Genomic DNA, 19713 nt, shown 5'->3' on the forward strand with positions numbered 1-19713 from the left:
AGTCATTATTTTTAATAACTGCATAGTACTCCATTATACAGATATACCACAATTTCTCTATTCATTTATCTGTTGAAGGACATCTGGAACCTTTCCAGTTTGTAGCTGTTATACACAAGAATGCGTTGAACATAGTGGAGCATGATTCCTGGTTATATGTTCGAGCATGTTTAGAGTATATACTCAGGAGTGGTATCGCTGGGTCCTCAGGTTGTACTTTGTCCAATTTTCTGAGGAACCCCAGACTGATTTTCCGAGTCCTTGTAACAGCTTACAATCTCACCAACAATGTTAAAGTGTTCATCTTTCTCTACAGTCTTGCCAGCACCTATGGACACCTGTGTTTTTGATCTTAGCAATTCTGACTGGTATGAGGTAGAAACTCAGGGCTGTTTTGATTTGCATTTTCCTGATGACTAAGGATGTTCAACACTTCAAGTACTTCTTAGCCATTCGATATTCCTCAGCTGAGAATACTTGGTTTATCTGTGTAATCCATTTTTCAACAGTTATTTGATACTCTGGAGTCTAACTTCTTAGAGTTACACACACACACACACACACACACACACACACACACACGTGCACACACGTGCACACACATACACATCATTATAATATATAATATTGTATATTTGTGTAATATATAATATATATGTATATATGATATTAAACCTCTATTAGATGTAGGATTGGTAAAGATATTCTCCCAATCTGTTAGTTGCTGTTTGGTCCTAATGACAGTGTCCTTTGCCTTACACAAACTTTGCAATTTTTTGAGGTCCATTTGATGATTCTTGATCTTAGAGCATAAGCCACTGGTGTTCTGTTTAGGAAATTTTGTCAAGGTCATATATGTTCAAGGTTCTTTTCTACTTTTTCTTCTATTAGTTTGAGTGTATCTGGTATTATGTGGAGGTCCTTGATTCACTTGAATTTGAGCTTTGTACAGGTAGATAAGAATGAATTGATTTGCATTCTTCTACATGCTAACCACTACTTGAACCAGCATCATTTGTAGAGAATGGTATCTTTTTTTCACTGTGTGGTATTAGTTCCTTTGTCAGAGATCAAATGACCATAGGTATATTGGAACATTTCTGCATTTACTATTATGGTCCATTAATCTACCTGCCTGTCTCTGCAACAATACCATACAGTTTTTATCACTAATACTCTGTAATAGAGCTTGAGGTCAGGAATGGTGATTCCCTCAGATATACTTTTATTGTTGTGCAGAGTTTTTCCTATCCAGAGATTTTTTTTATTTTTATTCTAAATGAATTTTAAATTGCTCATTCGAATTTTATGAAAAATTGAGTTGGAATTTTGATGGGGATTGCATTGAAACTGTAGATTATTTTTGGCAAGATGGCCATTTTTTCAAAATTAATCCTGCCAATTCATGAGAATAGGAGGTTTGTTCATCTTCTGAGATCTTCTTCAATTTCTTTCTTCAAAGACTTGAAGTTTTTGCCATAGAGATCATTCACATGCTTGATTAGAGTCACAACAAAGTTTTTTTATGTTATTTGGGACGATTGTGAAGGGTGTCATTTCCCTAATTTTTTCTCAGTCTCTTTATCCTTTGAGTAGAGGAAGGCTGCTGATCTGTTTGGGTTAATTTTATACCCAGCCACTTTGCTTAAGTTGTTTATCAGGCTTGTTATTTCTCTGGTGGAACATTTGGGATCACTTAAGTATACTATAACATCATCTGCATATAGTGATGTTTTGACATCTTCTCTTGCAGTTTGTATCCCTTTGACCTCCTTATGTCTCTGATTGTTCTAGCTAGGACTTCAAGGACTATATTGACTAAGTAGGGAGAAAGAAGGCAGCCTTGTCTATTCCCTGATTTAGTGGGAATGTTTTAAGTTTCTGTCCATTTAGTTTGATGTTGGCTACTGGTTTTTTGTATATTGCTTTTACTATGTTTATTTATGGGCCTGAATTCCTGATCTTTCTAAGACTTTTTAACATGAAGGGGTGTTGAATTTTGTCAAATGCTTTCTTGGCTTCTAATGAGAGGATCATTTTTTTTCTTTGTGCTTGTTTCTGTAGTGGATTACATTGATATATTTCTGTATATTGAACAATCCCTCATCCCTGGGATGAAGGCTACTTGATTATGATGGATGATTCTTTTGATGTTTTCTTTGATTCAGTTTGTGAGAATTTTATTGAGTATTTTTGCTTTGATATTCATAAGTGAAATTGGTATGAATTTCTCTTTCTTTGTTGGATCTTTGTATGGTTTAGATATAAGCAAAATTGTGGCTTCATAGAAGGAGTTGAGTAGTTTTCCTTCTGTTTCTTTGTTGTAGAATAGTATGGACAGCATTTGTATTAGATCTTCTATGAAGGTATGAGAGAATTTTCCACTCAACCTATCTGGTCTGTGGATTTTTTTTTGTTGGGATACTTTTAATAACTACATCTATTTCTTTAGGAGTTATGGGCCTGTTTAGATAGTATATCTGATCCAGACTTAACTTTCCTACCAGGTACCTGTCTAGAAAATTGTCCATTTCCTCCAGATTTTCCAGTTTTGTTGAAGATATGCTTTTGTAGTAGGATCTAATGATATTTTGAATTTCACTCTGATTCTGTTGTTATGTCTCCCTTTTCATTTCTGACTTTGTTAATTTGGATAATCTCTCTATGCTCTATGCTTAGTCTGGCTAAGGGTTTATCTATGTTGTTGATTTTCTCAAAGAACCAGTTTCTGGTTTTATTGGTTGTTTGTATAGTTGTTTTAGTTTTTCCTTGATTGATTTCAGCCCCGAATTTGCTATTTCCTGCTACCTACTTGTCTTGGGTGTATTTGCTTCTTTTTGTTCCATAGCTTTTAGGTGTGCTGTCAAGCTATGGTTGTATGTGCTCTCTAGTTTCTTTTTTGAGGCACTCCGAGTTATGAGTTTTTTTCTTAACACTGCTTTCATTGTGTCACAAAGTTTGGGAATGTTGTGCCTTAATTCCCATTGCATTCTAAACTGTCTTTAATTTCTTTCTTTATTTCTTCCTTGACCAAGTTATTATTCAGTAAAGTATTTTTCAACTTCCATGTATATGTGAACTTTTTTGTCATTTTAGTTGTTATTGAAGACCAGCCTTAATCCATGGTGATCTGACAGGATGCATGGGATTATTTCAATAATCTTGTGTCTGTTGAGAGCTGTTTTGTGACTAATTATATAGTCAGTTTCGGAGAAGGTACCATGAAGTGATGAGAAGATTTATATTCTTTTGTTTTAAGATGAAATGTTCTATAGATTTCTGTTAAACCTATTTGGTTCATAACTTCTGTTAGTTTCTCTGTTCTCTGATAAGTTTCTCTTTCCATGGTCGGTACATTAATGAGAGTGGGGTGTTGAAGTTTCCCACTATTATTGTGTGAGGTGCAATGTGCACTTTGAGATTTGATAAGGTTTCTTTTATGAATGTAGGTGGTCTTGTATTTGAAGAATAGATATTCAAGATTGAGAGTTCATTATGGTAGATTTTTCCTTTGATGAGTATGAAGTGTCCATCTTTAGCTTTTTTGATAACTTTTGTTTGAAAGTCAACTTTATTCAATATTAGAATGGCTACTACAGCTTTTTTTCTTTGGACCATTTGCTTGGAAAATTGTTTTCCAGTCTTTTACTCTGAGGTAGTGTTTGTCTTTGTCACTGAGTTGTATTTCCTTTATGCACCAAAATGTTGGGTCCTGTTTATGTACCTAGTCTGTTAGTCTATGTCATTTTATTGAGGGAATAATAGAGGGATAAAGTCTATGACTCTTGATCTCTTTCCTAGGTTTTGATCTCCAGGCTTGTCTCCATTTGTAATTTTTTTAATTGTTTCTATTTCTATTTTTTTTTATCATGGATCGTTTTCTTCATTTCCTTTACCTGTTTGGTTGTATTTTTCTGTAATTCTTCAAGGGATTTTTGTGTTTCCTCTTTAAGGGCTTCTACTTGATTACCTCCATGGTCCTGTCTTTCTTTAAGGGAATTTTTTTCTCAGGTTAGTTCACTTGCCTCTTGCCATTTGTTAGTCTCTGGTATTAGCTTGTTTTGCTGTCTCTGACAGAGGCTTGACCCTCCTGTAAGCCTGTGTGTCAGCACTTCTAGAGACTGGCTTTCTCCCAGCAGGATCTGAATACAAAGAGCTGTTTCACAGAGACAGCTCTGGGCACAGGCAGAAACCAGAAGGATTCTTTCCATGACTCCTCCTAGGTTCCTGTGTCCAGAGGAATCTAGACAGTTCTCTCTTGGGCCAGGAATGTCAGCAGAAGTGCTGTTCCCTCCTGAGTTCTCACAATTGTCCATACTTCTGAAAGTCCATCTCTCTCCCCCACAGGATTTTGGTACAGTGGTCTGTGGGAATGTGTCAGCTGTGGGCACAAGCAAAATCTGGAAGGATCCTGTTTCAGTCTACTCCTGGTTTCCTGTGTCCTGAGGGCGCCAGGCAGGTCTTGGAGCAGAAGTGGTTTTCTTTCCTTTGCTCTCAGGTGTGTTAGTATTCCTGGAGACTGGCTTTCTGCTCTGGGCACAGAAAGAGATTGCATTTTTTAAAAATTAGCCATTTTGACTGGGTAAGATTAAAATTTCAAAGTAGCCTTAGTTTGCTTTACTCTGAACATTTGTATAAAAATTGTATTTCTTATCCATTTGTATTTTTTCTTTTGAAGTTTTCTATTCAAATCTATTGTGCAACCCCCTCCTTTGCTTTTAAACTGTGTTGCTTTATTCTTATTTACAAATTTGAGTTCTTTGTATATTCTACACAGGAATTCTCTGTCAGATGTATAAGTGGAAAATCATTTTTCCTCATTCTATGGCCTGACTTTTCACTTGATTTTTCGTGCTCTTTGATTTGTAGTAATATTTTATTCTATGATGTCCTCTTTGTGGAGAGTTGATCATCATTTCTGCTCTAATGAAGTCTTATTCAATGAATTGCTATCTGTGCCTATAAGTTGAAGTGAAGCTTAGTATGACAGTAAGGAATTGTAACTGATTATATAATTAATGGGTTGGAACACACATGTATTGGCTTACATTTCTGAAACATTTGGATTTACTTATTTTTATCTTAATTCTCCTTGCAAAATAATTTCAAATGTACATTACAATCCTCATTTGTCCCTCTTTCTATTGCTTAGTAAAATTTTTATGAAGGTTCCAAAGATATATGTTCTCTTAGATATCCAGTCCCTAGTTCAGGAACTGAGTGTAATCATCTTCAGAGAGGCTTCATCCAGCAATTCATGGAAACAGATGCATAGATCCACAGCCAAACATTAGGCAGACCTCATGGAAAATATAAAAGAAGAGGAAGAAGTATTTTAGGAGCTAGAGAAGTCAAGGAAACTACAAGAAAAGCCACAGAATCAACAAACCAGGGCACATTGAAACTCACAAAGACTGAAGCAGCAACCACAGAAGCTGTGTGGAACTAATTTTAATCTTCTGAATATATATTATAGCTGTGTTGTTTGGCATAATTGTATGGCTCCTAACAGTGGAATTAGGGGTTATCTCTGACTCCTTTGTGTGCTTTTGGTATCCTTTTCTTCCTACTGGGTTCCATCATTTAGCCTTAATGTAAGTAGATGTGCCTAGTCTTATTGAAATGTGATGTGTCATGATGGGTATGTGTCCTTAAAAGACCTGCTCCTTTCTGAATGGAAACACAGGAAGATTGGATAAAGAAAAGAGGGCAAGTAATGTGGATGGACTGAGAAGAAATGACAGGTCAGGATATAATATATGAAAGAAAAGTTAAATTTTTAATATATAAGAATTTTATATATGGTTATAACCTGTTTTGATCAACTCTATCCTGCATTCTATTTTCACATATACATTCATTGTACTACCACCACTATTTTTCCCTCTGAACATCATGTGGTCTTTTTTTTAAAAAAAGATAATAATAATAGTAGTTTAATCCTCTTAGAGCAGAATAGGTGTGGATGACTATAGGACCATACATTGAGCAGTTTTACTCTCTAAAAGGAATATCCTTAAAAAAAAATTGAATCTTCCTCCATCTGAGGCCAACAATTGTTAATAGTCGCTCAAGTATGTTGGCATCAGTCCAGCCAAATTCCCAGCATGAGTAAGGAAAGTCTTATGAAGTCATTATTTTTATAGCATTTTTTTAGGATTTGGGTAGGTTTCATTCTTTAAACTATTTTTTCAATAAAATCTAAAAACCACTAGCTTGCAATAAGCTGCTTATAATGGGCATACAAGAGATATTTATTTTAAAATATACCTAATATTTAACATAGTTGGCAGAAGTCTTTCCATAGCCCTTCATTGTCCTTTTCTTACTTTGTCTTTGTCTTTCACTAGAGTTCTTGTCCCCATTTCTAGATTCTGCCCTGTTTTAGAGTCCCATGTTTTTGTCTCTCTCAAGAAATCTTTTCCTTTTTTTTTCTTTAGAGGAGTGTTGTATTCCAACTTAGATAAAAAATATAATTATTTTTTCTTTTAAAGATAGAGGTTAATATAATATATTATAATATAAAATAATATAGCCAACAAAAGACTAGTAAGTGAGCCTTTTATAGAGGAAAAGAGTATACTAGCACTATGTATGACAACGAAAAGTAGTGTATGGTTGAGATGTATGGAATATAGAATTTAGTGCCATGTTAAAAAAGATTGACACTGTCTGAGAATCACCCTTCTGTATCATGTTTCAAGGATTTCCTTTTTCTCTACACCTTCCAAACAGGTTTCAGTCATATAATTTTTTTCTTAGCCTTTTTATTGCAGCTATAAATCTTTTAGGAGTAAAGGAAAATAGTTATTTTACCACCACCAAGAAAAGATAGAGTGTCCCATATCATTTTCAACACTTGACATTTTTCACTACTGGTCATGACTTTGAAGATAATAGCAAATGGAAATCAGACAGAAGAAAATGAAAATGGAATAATGAAACTTATGTTTCATGGTTAGCTTTTTTACTTACCAACAGACAAAAATCATTAAAACCAAAACCAACATAATGAGAAGAATTATAAGCTATGTTTTTTGTGTACATGTAAATGTGTGTATATAAACATATTACTATCTATCTTAACTAGGGTTTGATTGCTGTGAAGCAATATCATGACCAAGGAAACTCTAACAAAGGCAAACATTTCATTGGAACAATCTTGAAGTCTCAGAGGTTCAGTCTGTTATACCCATGGCAGGAAGAACAGAAGCTTGCAGGCAGACAATTGGGCTAAGGGAGGAAATTTCTACATCTTGATTTGAAGGCACCCAGGAGGAGACTCTGTGTTTTAAATTGAACAGAGTTTGAGCATATATATAACCTTAAACCTGCCCCACAGTGAAACACTTCATCAGCCATGGCTATACATCCACTAATAAGGCCATAACTCCTTTAGAACCACTTCTTACCATCAAACATTCAAACACATGAATCTATGGAAGCCAAACCTATTGAAACCACCACATTCTGCTCCCTGGTCCCAATAGGCTTTTAGTAATGACAATGAAAAATACATTTAGACCTATTTCAAAAGTCACCAGAGTCTATCACAGTCTTAACAATGTTTAAAAGTCTCTCTCTCTCTCTCCCTCTCCTCTCTCTCTCTCTCTCTCTCTCTCTCTCTCTCTCTCTCTCTCTCTCCCCGCTCTCTCTCTCTCTCTCTTTATATATATATATATATATACATATATATATGTATATATATGTATATATATGTGTGTGTGTGTGTGTGTGTGTGTGTGTGTGTGTATCCTTTAATTGTCATGTAGTTTCTCCTGAGATTGAGATATGAGCTTAATGTATGTTTTCTGTTTGTGAATTCCACTTCATTTACCCAAGATGTAATAGTAAATTTATACCACATCACATGGAATCCAGTAAAGTGATAGAATTAAGTACAGATTATCAAGCCAGATGTTTCCTATGTCCTAACTTAACTAATTATTAGCCATGAAACATAACCTTGAAGATATAATTTAACCATAATATGATTTGTTTGCTCTGTCTGTAAGACAGGAATACAAATCACATGTAAGCCATCAAGTTTTATAAGGATCAAACCAGTTACATACATCTAAAGCATTTTAAAACTATGTGTAAATTCTTAGCAAATATTGACATCGTGATGTCAATGATCTGGCCTCTGTGCACTGGAAGTACAGTTTTAAGTGGGAAATGAAATATCACCGAGTTTCTGGGCCTGAGGAGAGTGTCACAGCAACACAACCTTCCTCTGAAGCTAATATTGCCCATATCTTGCCTGAGTAATCTGCACTGGGGGTGAAATCCCCAGACAGGTAACACTATTCCAAATGTAATATTTAAAGCTGGCTTTTGGCCTAGATCTTTTTTGCCAGAGAGTTTCTATACTATTAGATACCTGGCTATATCAACTTTAGAAAAAATTACAATACAAGAAGGAAACGCTGTCTATACATCAATGTAGCACAGAAATACTCTGCTAGCATTTTCTTTATTCACTGTCCTCTTAGGACTAGTGTCATATATGAAATGTATTTGTGCTGTGTGCCTGATCTTTAATCTCAAAATTATTTTCTATTTATAACTTTATGACCATGCCACTATGGACAACTGCAAACTTAATTTGGTTAAATTTAGCTACCTTCTGCAGAAAATGTATTAGTGTAAATGAAGTTGGATAAGTAAATTACTTTGATATTGAAGCAGGTGTCAAAGAAAACATGAACCCCCCCCCCCCAAAAAAAGCCAGATGTTTAAATTCTTCATTGCTTTCATGTAGTTTATAAATTTGCAATATTTTAACAAAAGACCTAGTATTTTGAAGACTTGGTAGTAATTCTTTGAAAAAAATCCTTACTTTCTGACTTTTATGCTGTGCCTGACAATCCAGGTATCTCACCTTGAGTATATATTTGTATTTGAAGAATAGTGAAAGGCAAATTGGTCAGAAATATATTAGGGAAGTCATTGCTTATGCTAAGAGTACACAAAGAATATAAAAATAGCAAGTATAATTTTTATATAGAATGCATATTAAATGTTGTTTGTGGTTGTTTTCAATACCATATTTTAGATAAAAGTAAAAGATATTATGACAAAGTAAACTATCAAGGAGTATAAAACAACACTATAGGAAAGTTATCATACAGATAAATGGACATAATTCCAAATGAAACAACTACAGTGATTAACTGTGATTTTTTTATAGCAGAAATCTGAATTATCTTTGTTTTCCTAATTTAGATACATAATATCACTTTCATTTTCCTAACATATAGTAGAACTAAATCATTCTTCCATAGTAAAGGATTCATTGTACTATACACATTTTTAATTTTGTGGGTGGCATATGTGCCTACAAAATCCATGACATATCTTTCAAGTTCAGTGGACAATGTTGAGAGTTTGTTCTCATGATCCCCATTGTTGAGACATAGTCTTTCTTCCTTCTGTAACTGAGCAATGTACTCCAGTCTTGCTGACCCATAATATTATCTCAATTTTTTCTCCCATTTTGCTAAAATTATAGATTGTGAACCTTGCATCTGAATTTTTGTGCGGTATCTTGGATCAAAAATCAGGTTCTTGGGCTTGCATAAAAAGCATTTTACCCACTGATCCATGTATCTGCACATAAGTCTATATCTTATCAACTTTGAAACATAAAATAGCATAATGGGGATTCAAACAGTCACTTACAGAATCACTGAATTTGTTGCCTGCCATCAACAAAGAACTGCACACCTGAAAAGGACAAAAGACTAAGTTATGGGGGAAAGGAAAGTAGTCACTTTGTACCTTCAAAATGGATATCTTAGTTAGAGTTTCATTACTGTGAAGAGACACCATGATCAAACCAACTCTTATTTTTTTTAAAAAAGGACAATAACAACAAACAATAACAGTAACACAAACCATTTAGTTTGGGCTCCCTTACTGTTTCAGAAGTTTAGTCCATTACCATCATGGTAAGAAGCATGGTGGTTTGTAGGCAGACATGGTGTTACAGGAGCCAAGTTCTATACCTTAATCTATACAAAACAGGAGACTATGTCACTGTACATAGCTTGATCATAGGAGACCTCAAAGCCCACCACCAGAGTAACACACTTCCTCAAACACAACCATACTTATTCCAACAAGGTCACATCTCCTAATATTGTTACTTCTCATTGGCCAAACATTCAGTCAAATGCATTTATGGGGGTCATACCTATTCAAACCACAATATTAAACTCCTTGGTCTCTACAGGCTTGTAACCATAACATAATGCAAATTGTATTAGTCCAACGTCAAAAGTATCCACAGTCTACTATATTCTCAACAATGTTTAAAAGTCCAGTACTTAAAATCTCTTCTGAGATTCATAGATCCCTTAACTATAGTGCCCTGTAAAAATCCAAATTAGAAAAACAGATCAAATACTTCCAACTTATAATTGCAGAGAATATATATTACTGCTCCAAAATTTAGGGAAGTAGAATAGTAAGGATATACTAGAGCGAAGCAAAGAAACCAAAAATGAAAACCTGATGGACAAAGTATGAACGCTACATTTCTCGTGATCCTCCTGCCTCTGCCTCCTTCAGCAAATCCTACTGGTGTGCACCACCACAACTGGCAAACTCTACATTTCTATGACTGATGTCAAACCATTCTTTAGATCTCACACTCATTTCTGGTTTGCTGATGGCAACAAACTTTTTTTCTGTTAAGCTGGTTCTGCTCCCAATTATCAGCTTTTCTTGGCAAGTATCTCACAGCTCTGGCATTTCTAACATCTTGTAATCCCCATGGAAACAAAGACTTCACCCTTACAGCCTCATACAATAGCTTTTGTGGGCATTCAGGCTAGGGTACACCTGCTACATGTCTGACATCAGTGGCTTTCCTTAGTTGCAGTCCATAATCCTGCTCTTCTATCCTTAATTCTAAATCCAGAGCCATATAGCTGAAGCTGCTGAGTTTTGCTGTTTTCTGGGGCTGGAACATGGCCATCTTGGTCTATTACATCTTGACCAGCTTTCTGTATTCTATAGTTTACTGTTTAACCATGGTTGTCCTATAACATCCTCTTTAGACCAGGCTGACCATGAACTCAAAGAAAATTTGGCTCTGTCTTCTGAGTGCTTGTATTTTTTTTTCCCGGAGCTGGGGACCGAACCCAGGGCCTTGTGCTTCCTAGGCAAGCGCTCTACCACTGAGCTAAATTCCCAACCCCTATGAGTGCTTGTATTAAAGGCATGTACCTCCACACCTGTTCCTAAGCTGTTCTTTAATTCCTTTTCAAAAGGTCAAACATTATCAGCTTGGGGTCCTCACATGAGTTCTCCACATTCTTTATTCCAATTCTCAATCTATCACTTTGAAAACAGGATTTAGCTCCATTTTATTTTCTGCTACCCCTTCCTGCTTGAACCATACATTTTCTATTTTTCCTTGTTTACCTTGTTCCTTTTCATCACATCACCCTTTAAAGAGTAAGCCATATGACAGAATCTATTCTAGGTTTTTTTGAGATTTCTGTTGCCAGTGTAATTAATCTGAACCTCTTCATTTTAGCCTCAGACAGACTCTAGACAGAGCAAAAACCAGCCACACTTTTGACCAAAATATTACAAGGCAGAATATTAAAATCCTTCTCCTCTAAATCCTCTTGAACCAGGACCACACACTTCAAACCATCCTCTCATTACCATTCCTGCTTCAACTAATATGGCACTTTAAGCCCCACATAAAGCATTCCACAGCATTCCAAAGTCCCCACACTCATATTCCTCTAAGCAAAAGCGTTGTCAGGCCTATCATAGTTAACTTTTATCATGGTTAGTTTTTTATTGCTGTGAAGATGAGAAGAGACACCATGGCCAAGGCAAATATTATATATAAAATATTTAATTGGGGCTGGTTTTTAACTTCAGAGATTATGAGCATTATCATCATGACACAAAACATGGCAGCCTATAGGCAGACATGGTATTGTACAAGCTAAGAGCTTTACATCTTAGTCCACATGAAGGAGAAAAGGACTTTTTGGCACACTAGGCCTAGCTTTATCACAGGAGACATTAAAGCCCACTACCATAGTAACATACTTTCTCCAACAAGACATCAAAGTCACTGCTCCGAAATTGTTCTAGTCCCTTTGTGGCAAGGATTCAAACAAATGAATCTATAGGGGACATACCAATTCAAACCATCATAATTAGAAAGGCCTAAGTCTGGAAGTCTGTTAAACAGATACTGTTTTGTGTTTTTTGTTTTGTTTTGTTTTGTTTTGCTTTGCATTTTTTAATAGGATCTTCGGGTTTCATTCTTTTTTTGCTACCATTCAGATACCTACTACTATGCCTAATTGCCATTTCTTTTAGAATGTCTTCTTGAAACAAAAACCAACTTTTCACAAAGCATCCTCTGCCTATGTACTTACATTCTTCTAATTATGCTTCATTAGTTGAAGACAGAATGGAAAAAATAGTTATGTGCTATAAGGTATAAATTGTATGCCTATATGAACGTTGTACAGCTCAAGAAACAACAATATTAATATTTTTGAAGGATGCAAACTATGTATTGCCAATCCTAGTGGAAATAAACATATTACTGGTCTTTTTTTATATTTACTCAGTTTATTTATATTTTTATATATTGAAGTTCTGAAAATTATAGTCATATTATTTGACACCAGAGAGATAACAATTTTCCGTAGCTACAATTAAAAGTTTTATGTATATTCCTTATTTCTTTGCATATATATTGCTGTGATAATTGTTTAGATTATTGTTCTGGGTCTTTATTCATTGACTCCAATATCATAAAATGTTACTTTGCATATTATAACATATATTGACATTCACATTACATATCAAGTTTAAGTAGTAGTATCAATTCTGTGAATATTCATGGATTTGCACAGTAGTATATTCATGTATTCATTTCTGACAATATTCTTAAAATTACATAGAACTCTTAAATTTAGCTTGTTGCATATAACCAGTTTTGCCAGATAGTCTCATGATGTTTTTCAAATTTAGTATGTCAACTTATAATTTTTTTAGAAATGTGAACTCTTCCTTTTCATCCATTCTAAAAGTCTTGGAAATCAAATTGAATGAAACACATAAAATGCAAATATTATTTTTCTATTTATTTCTGTTATAGGGTAGGGAGTTATTTATGAAGCATAAAATGATAAACTATGCTGAAATAGTAAATTAACCTTGAAACCCCAGTGGTGTAGTCCAAAAATGTGGTTTTCATTCACAGTACACATCTTCTCTGGGTCAGTGAATATCTGCTTGGCAGATGTTCTGACATGTTTTAGTAGTACCTTCTATAACATATGGCTTTCAAGGTTGTCACTGATAGTGAAAAGTAATGTGTACAAAAAAGGCCAGTTTGAAAGTTCATTTCTATAATTCATTTTCTAAACCCAAATAGAAAAATGGCCCAAATTAACCAGCAAAAGCACTGAAAAAAATAGATGAAGTTACAGAATATTTTGTAGCAACAAATAGTTTTGTAAAATTTTAAATACTTGCATGAATTTTACTTTCAGATTCCTATTCAGTTTTACTGAATGCAATTTACACATTTTGTGATCAATTTAGAAAAAAAATTCTCAGGAAAATATATACTAATTTTTGCCAGGTGTGGTGTCACAGGTTTCTAATCCTAGAACTTGAATGTAGAGGCAGAGATCAAGAAATCTAGGAGAACATGGGCTTGCGACACTGTTTTAATTATTTTCCATTACAAATTGCTAAGAAACATGTAGGAAACACCATTTTTTAGTAAAAGTAAACCATACAGAATCTTACTAAAACAAATCAGGACTATATCCTCAAATGTAAGCTATTGTTAAGAACAAATAAAGATGCAGAAAGAAATCATCATGGCTGCCAAACAGCCAAAAGAAAATGATCATCACAAATAACCAGGTCTTCCCTCTAGAGATCGGAACTTGATGTATGATTTCTGTCTAGAAATGATAAAAATTAGAATTTCAGAAAATATCCCTAAGCAAGGCTGCCTAACAGGTTTGAGATTATTCAAAGAAAAAATAGATACTTTGTACAGAGTTAAAACCCAAACGTCTTAAAATATGGAGTTCAAGTAGTTTCAAGAATAATCTCGAGAGCCAATACTAATGATCAGATCAAGGAATTGCAGACAACAGTTCACACAGTTTATATGGCCTGTTTCTTTCCTGTTAGCTTCAAACCTCTTCAAGGCCTTCTTCACTTCAACATGCAAGCTATTATTTAAGTTAGTGTAGTGGTTTGAATGAAGATGGCTCCTATAGATCCACAGGGAATGGCTCTAATAGAGATGTGGCCTTGTTGAAATAGATGTGGAAATAAGAGGAAGTGTGTCACTTTAGAGTGGGCATTGAAGTTTCAGAAACACAAGCCAGGCCAAATTACTCTGTCTCTTCCTTCTGCTTGTGGATCCAGATATAGAACTCTCAGCTACCTCTTAAGCATCATACATTCCTATAAGTTACCATGCTTCCTGCTATAATCACAGTGGAGTAAACTGAGATCTAGGCCTAGTCTCCTGAACTGCCAATATGAATCCTGTCTCAATCTCTCAATATATTTATAAGCATATTACACATATTTATTAATAAAAATTATATTAAATATCTGAATACTGCTTAAAATATTAGTCATAAGTATAAGAAATTGTTACAGAACCCTACTATTAAAGTCACAGTCCCACATGACCAGATAGATGGCTTTCTGAACTTGATGATAAAAGGAGGACTCCTTTTCTCAGCAGACTTCTTACTCTTTCTCTGCCTAACTTTAACGTGTCCACAAACACAGGTACCTGGCCTTATTTAAAGAATGACCTTGTGTAGAGCTGCTTAACTCAGCACACAAGCCCTACACTAACTTTCCATTTTCATGATAATTAGGTACTGTATTATGACCAATTAGACCTTTCTACTCTACTCCTAAAAGCCCATTCCTGGACAAATAGAGTTGTCTCATTGTAACAGTCTCACAAATTCCATCCATCATACACATAGCATGAACTCTGTTCACCATCTCTGCGTCTGTTATTCTGTGCGTCTGTGACCAGCAACCTTGGAGGAGAAGGGAGACGCACATGAAATGGGTAGTATATAGCAGAAAGAGTAAAATTGAGACTTTGGGTTACATATAGTCTGAGGTAGAAACTTTCTGAATAGGGCCATATAATATAGGAAATAGAGTCAACAATCGAAAAATAGAGCATTATGAAAGTAAGAATTGACTAAAGAAGCAACCTATGGAATGGAAGAAATATTTTTCAGTTATACATATGGCAGAGAATTGGTATCAAAAATATACAATACTGAAAATCTAAATGCTAATAAATAATCAAATTTTAAAATTGGGTGTTAGAATCGAACAGAATTTTTTCAAACAAAGAAATGCAATGACAAAGAAAGTTTTTAAAAATAGTCAACATCATTTGACTTGGGAAAATGAGGATTTAAACCATTCTAAGATTTGCTTTTCACCTAAGCAAAATGACTAAGATTAGAAAACCAAATGAGAGCAAGATGGGAAAGATGTGAAGAATGAACTGTTATCCACCACTGAACAGAGTACACAGGTTTCTATAAAAATCTAACCAAAAATACTTTATAAGTTAGCTATATCTTTTCTCGGCAATTACTTGTAAGATAGAAACAGCCAAGGTAATCACCAACTAATAAATGTATACTGAAAGTATTATACATATATATATATATATATATATAATGAAATCTTAATTAGCAAGAGGCAAAACTTTGATATTATAAAGTTTGAATGTAAATGGATGAAATCAGGTTTTTTTTGTTCTGTTTTTTTTTCAAAGAAAAGAAATATAAAGGAAAACCAATGAGTGAGGATACCTGGACCACGAAAGACAAATATCACATGTTATCTCTAATATGTACATATTATTGAATCTTTAGAATTGTGGGCTTAATTGAAGTGTGTAGAACTAGAAAATTGGGGAAAAGAGGAGATAAGGTGGAAAGATCTGATGGGAAGATGGTAGTAGAACACAGGGAATACGAAGACAATAACAAGAATAATAGAGACATCTTAATTTTTCTATCGTCATCTGTAGAATTTCTGCATAGTTGCCCTGTCTTTCTTCATTAGCATTTGTAATATCTGTTTTTCTGATTATTTCCTGTTTCTTCATCTGTTAGTTTTTCTTCTGAGATGGTCAGCATGTGAGGTAGTTCTGCTGAATTGAGATGCACATCTAATTCTTTGTAAAGGAATTAGAATGCTGCACGGCTATCATTCATTCTTCTAGTTATCATAATCAACAATTCTGAGAAGGGCAACTGCTTGAGACTAAGTAGCTCCTCAGAGGATTTGATCCTGAAGAAGATTGATTCTCTTTCACTCAACAGCCATCAATAACCTATAGCTCTTAAACAAGAGATAGAACCTCGTGCAATTCTCTCCATCCATGTTGGCAGCTTAATTGGCATTGAATTGGTGTGGTATTAATTAGTTTATAGATACATATAAGAACAATGCTAAATAGATTCAAACAGGTTATACTTGTGTGAGCACATGTGCTCATGCACAAGTACACACACACACACATACACACATACACACACACACACACTAATTAAAGAGAGTTTGTGTGAATTTAAAATATAGTGGGTCACATAGAGAAGGAGTTGAAGGATAAGAAGAATGCATGGCAAGAATGTAAATACTGTATTTATGTATGAAATCTCATTGCCTATTCCCTGTAAATACATTCTTCTTCAAGGCTTTGTTTTCAGACCTTTCAAAATAACATCACCAACAGGGTACCAAGTTCTTAAATACAGCAGCCAATGAATAACACTTTTCATTCAAATTGCCATATATTCTTAATATTATTTTTCTTTAAAAATTACAAGCTTTCACCTTAACATTTAACACAAACACCTTGTTGTTATATAAGTTTTACAAGAAAAGACATTACCCAAACTATAGCTTAGAAGAAATACAAAATATTTGGCTTTTAATTTAATGCTACCATATTCACTGATGATGGTACTAATCAAAACAAATACAATAAATATAGGCTTTTTAATTTATAAAAATAACCTATCTAAAGTATACACCATGATGGAAACCACTTCATTTTTGGTTTGGGGTAATGCAAAAATATCAAAATATCATCTCTTCAAGTACATTATGTGAGTTCTCAAGCACATACATATTAAGGGTTAAATAATGAATCAACAGAAAGTTCTAATATGTTTTGGGAGGATTCTTACTATAAGTAGTTTCAAAAGTACTATCATCCTTAGCTAACATAACAAGGTGAAAGAACACAATTATGATTCTCTACATGGAAATTAATTTTGTTATTTGTCTAATCCCCAAAGTATTCTTGTTGTTTCTTAATCATGTCTAAACATTAGCATGTATTTCATAGTAATTAGGAGAGTACATTTTGCATAGGCCTATTTAGATAATTGAAACGTTACTGCTCATTCTATTTGTATGACCTTAGCATAGTCCATACAACCCTGGCAAACCTTTACTTTCCCATGTATAAATTGCACAAATGAATCTGATCTGCTTCTGGTGTTATAAGAATTGATGTAATATGTACAGTCATACAGTGTTTTATTTAGAAAATCGATAAATATTAGCTTACTACATTGCTGATTTTTGTTAACAAATAAAACTATATGCTGCCTACCTTTGTGTACCACATGAATGAATGCTTTGTAAAAAATTATTTTATTCATGCATATAATAAAATTCTTAACAATAAAATATTAATGCCCCAAGGAAAATTTTTAATAGAAGCAAATGTTACTAGACTCCTTCTGAATACCATAGTATACACTCAGAGAATTATTTACTTAATGAAAGTTTGGGAGCAATAATAATTTCATTATCAAATAAACAAACTCTTAAATTTAAAAACACTGAAGCTTTGCTTTATTCCTCTGTGTTAACAAACAGCACCTATATGACCTACACCAATGAAAATCTTAAATAATTAATAAAAACAATTTACCTCAACACTACCTCCAAGATGCTGTCAGAATATTTTTACCTTCTGCCTTGAGTCTACTCATTTTTATGCATCTCCAGTTCTAATACTATAATTCTGATATGTTATTTTCCGACAGTTGAGTAAGCCAAATTTTCCTCCAGAGCTGAATAAAAGATTCTACACTCACATATGCCTAAATTTCATGCTCTAAAAATAATAATAGTAAAAAAGTTCTGATGATTTTTCTCACATTATAAAGTTTCGTGTATGCTGATTATTCAATTGCCTGATTAACTGATTTTTGTGGAATCAAGCTATTTTTATAGCATGCTTTTTGTATACCATTATTCCTACTCATTCTCAACAAAATCAGAGCAAAATAGGCTGAATTTATTGTCTAATTTTGCTGTTCAGTAACTTCCATAAGAAGTGTGGTCTTGTTTGAGTAGGTGTAGCCCTGTTGGAGTAGATATGTCACTCTCTATATGGGTTATAAGACCTTCACCCTAGCTGCCTGGAAGTCAGTAGTCTGCTAACAGCCTTCATATGAGGATGTAGAACTCTCAGTTCCTCCTGCACCATGCCTGACTGAATGCTGCCATGTTCTCACTTTGATGATAATGGACTCAAACTCTGAACCTGTAAGCCGGCCCCAATTAACTGTTGTCCTTATAAGAACTGTGTTGGTCATGGTGTCTATTCACAGTAGTAAAACCCTAACTGAGAAAATTTCAATGAAAAAAATCAGGGTACAAAGTAAACAACATCAGGAGGAAATTAGGAAATTCAAAGTGAAAGTGAATTTTGACAGTTCCTTGATGTGAAAGGTCTAACCATAGCAGTTTCCTCCACTGCTCTCTGCTTTCAGGGAAGAATTTTACTGACATGCTTGGGCCATCTCATATTGAAAACTAAATAAAATACAAGATAATAAAGAAAAAAGACAGAATGTAACATTTGTTGAAAACCATTCAATACCAGGCATTTAGGTTTTACATTTAATTTCATTTCATCAAATACAGTACAGGTTAGATACTGACATTACCTTCATTTTGCTGACAAGGAGGCTAAAATCCTGTGACATTGCTTTATTCAAAGTCAAAAGCCTTTTCCTCAGTGAAAATGAAAATATTTAATGTTGCAGAGCATTTGATTGTGGCAATGGTGTCAATTAAATTAAAGGTTTGCGCTTTTAATTTTCTAAGAAACTTCATGGAACATGTAACAGTAGGCTTGCAATTTCTTTATAAGAAATGAAAGCTTGTAGAAATTAAATCACTTTGTTAAGTTCCTGGCAAAGCTTAGTTTCCTGTAGGTCAATATGACAACTAAAGCAACGCTTTCAGTGGCAACTTAAAAATAGATTCAATTTCAGCTTCTGGTCTCCACCTGTGCCCAGAGCAGACCTTGTACCAGATCACTATGTACATAGACCCCATGAAGAAAGAGCTGGGTTCTCAGAAAAAAGCTGACAATTCTGAGAGCACAGATGAGACCACCACTTCTGCTCACATTACTAGCACAAGAGGAACCAGCCTGGAGCCCTCAGGACACAGGAACAAAGGAACAGTCTGGGACAAGATCCTTCCAGTTTTCACCTGCTCCCCGAATTGACTCTGTGCCACATCTCTTTGTACCAAGATCTCACAAAAAGCCAGTCTCCAAGAGTGCTGACACACCTGAGAGCACAGATAAGACCACTACTACTGCTTCAA

The sequence above is a fragment of the Rattus norvegicus genome, chromosome X, assembly GCF_036323735.1.
Source record: "Rattus norvegicus strain BN/NHsdMcwi chromosome X, GRCr8, whole genome shotgun sequence".
Classification (NCBI taxonomy): domain Eukaryota; kingdom Metazoa; phylum Chordata; class Mammalia; order Rodentia; family Muridae; genus Rattus; species Rattus norvegicus.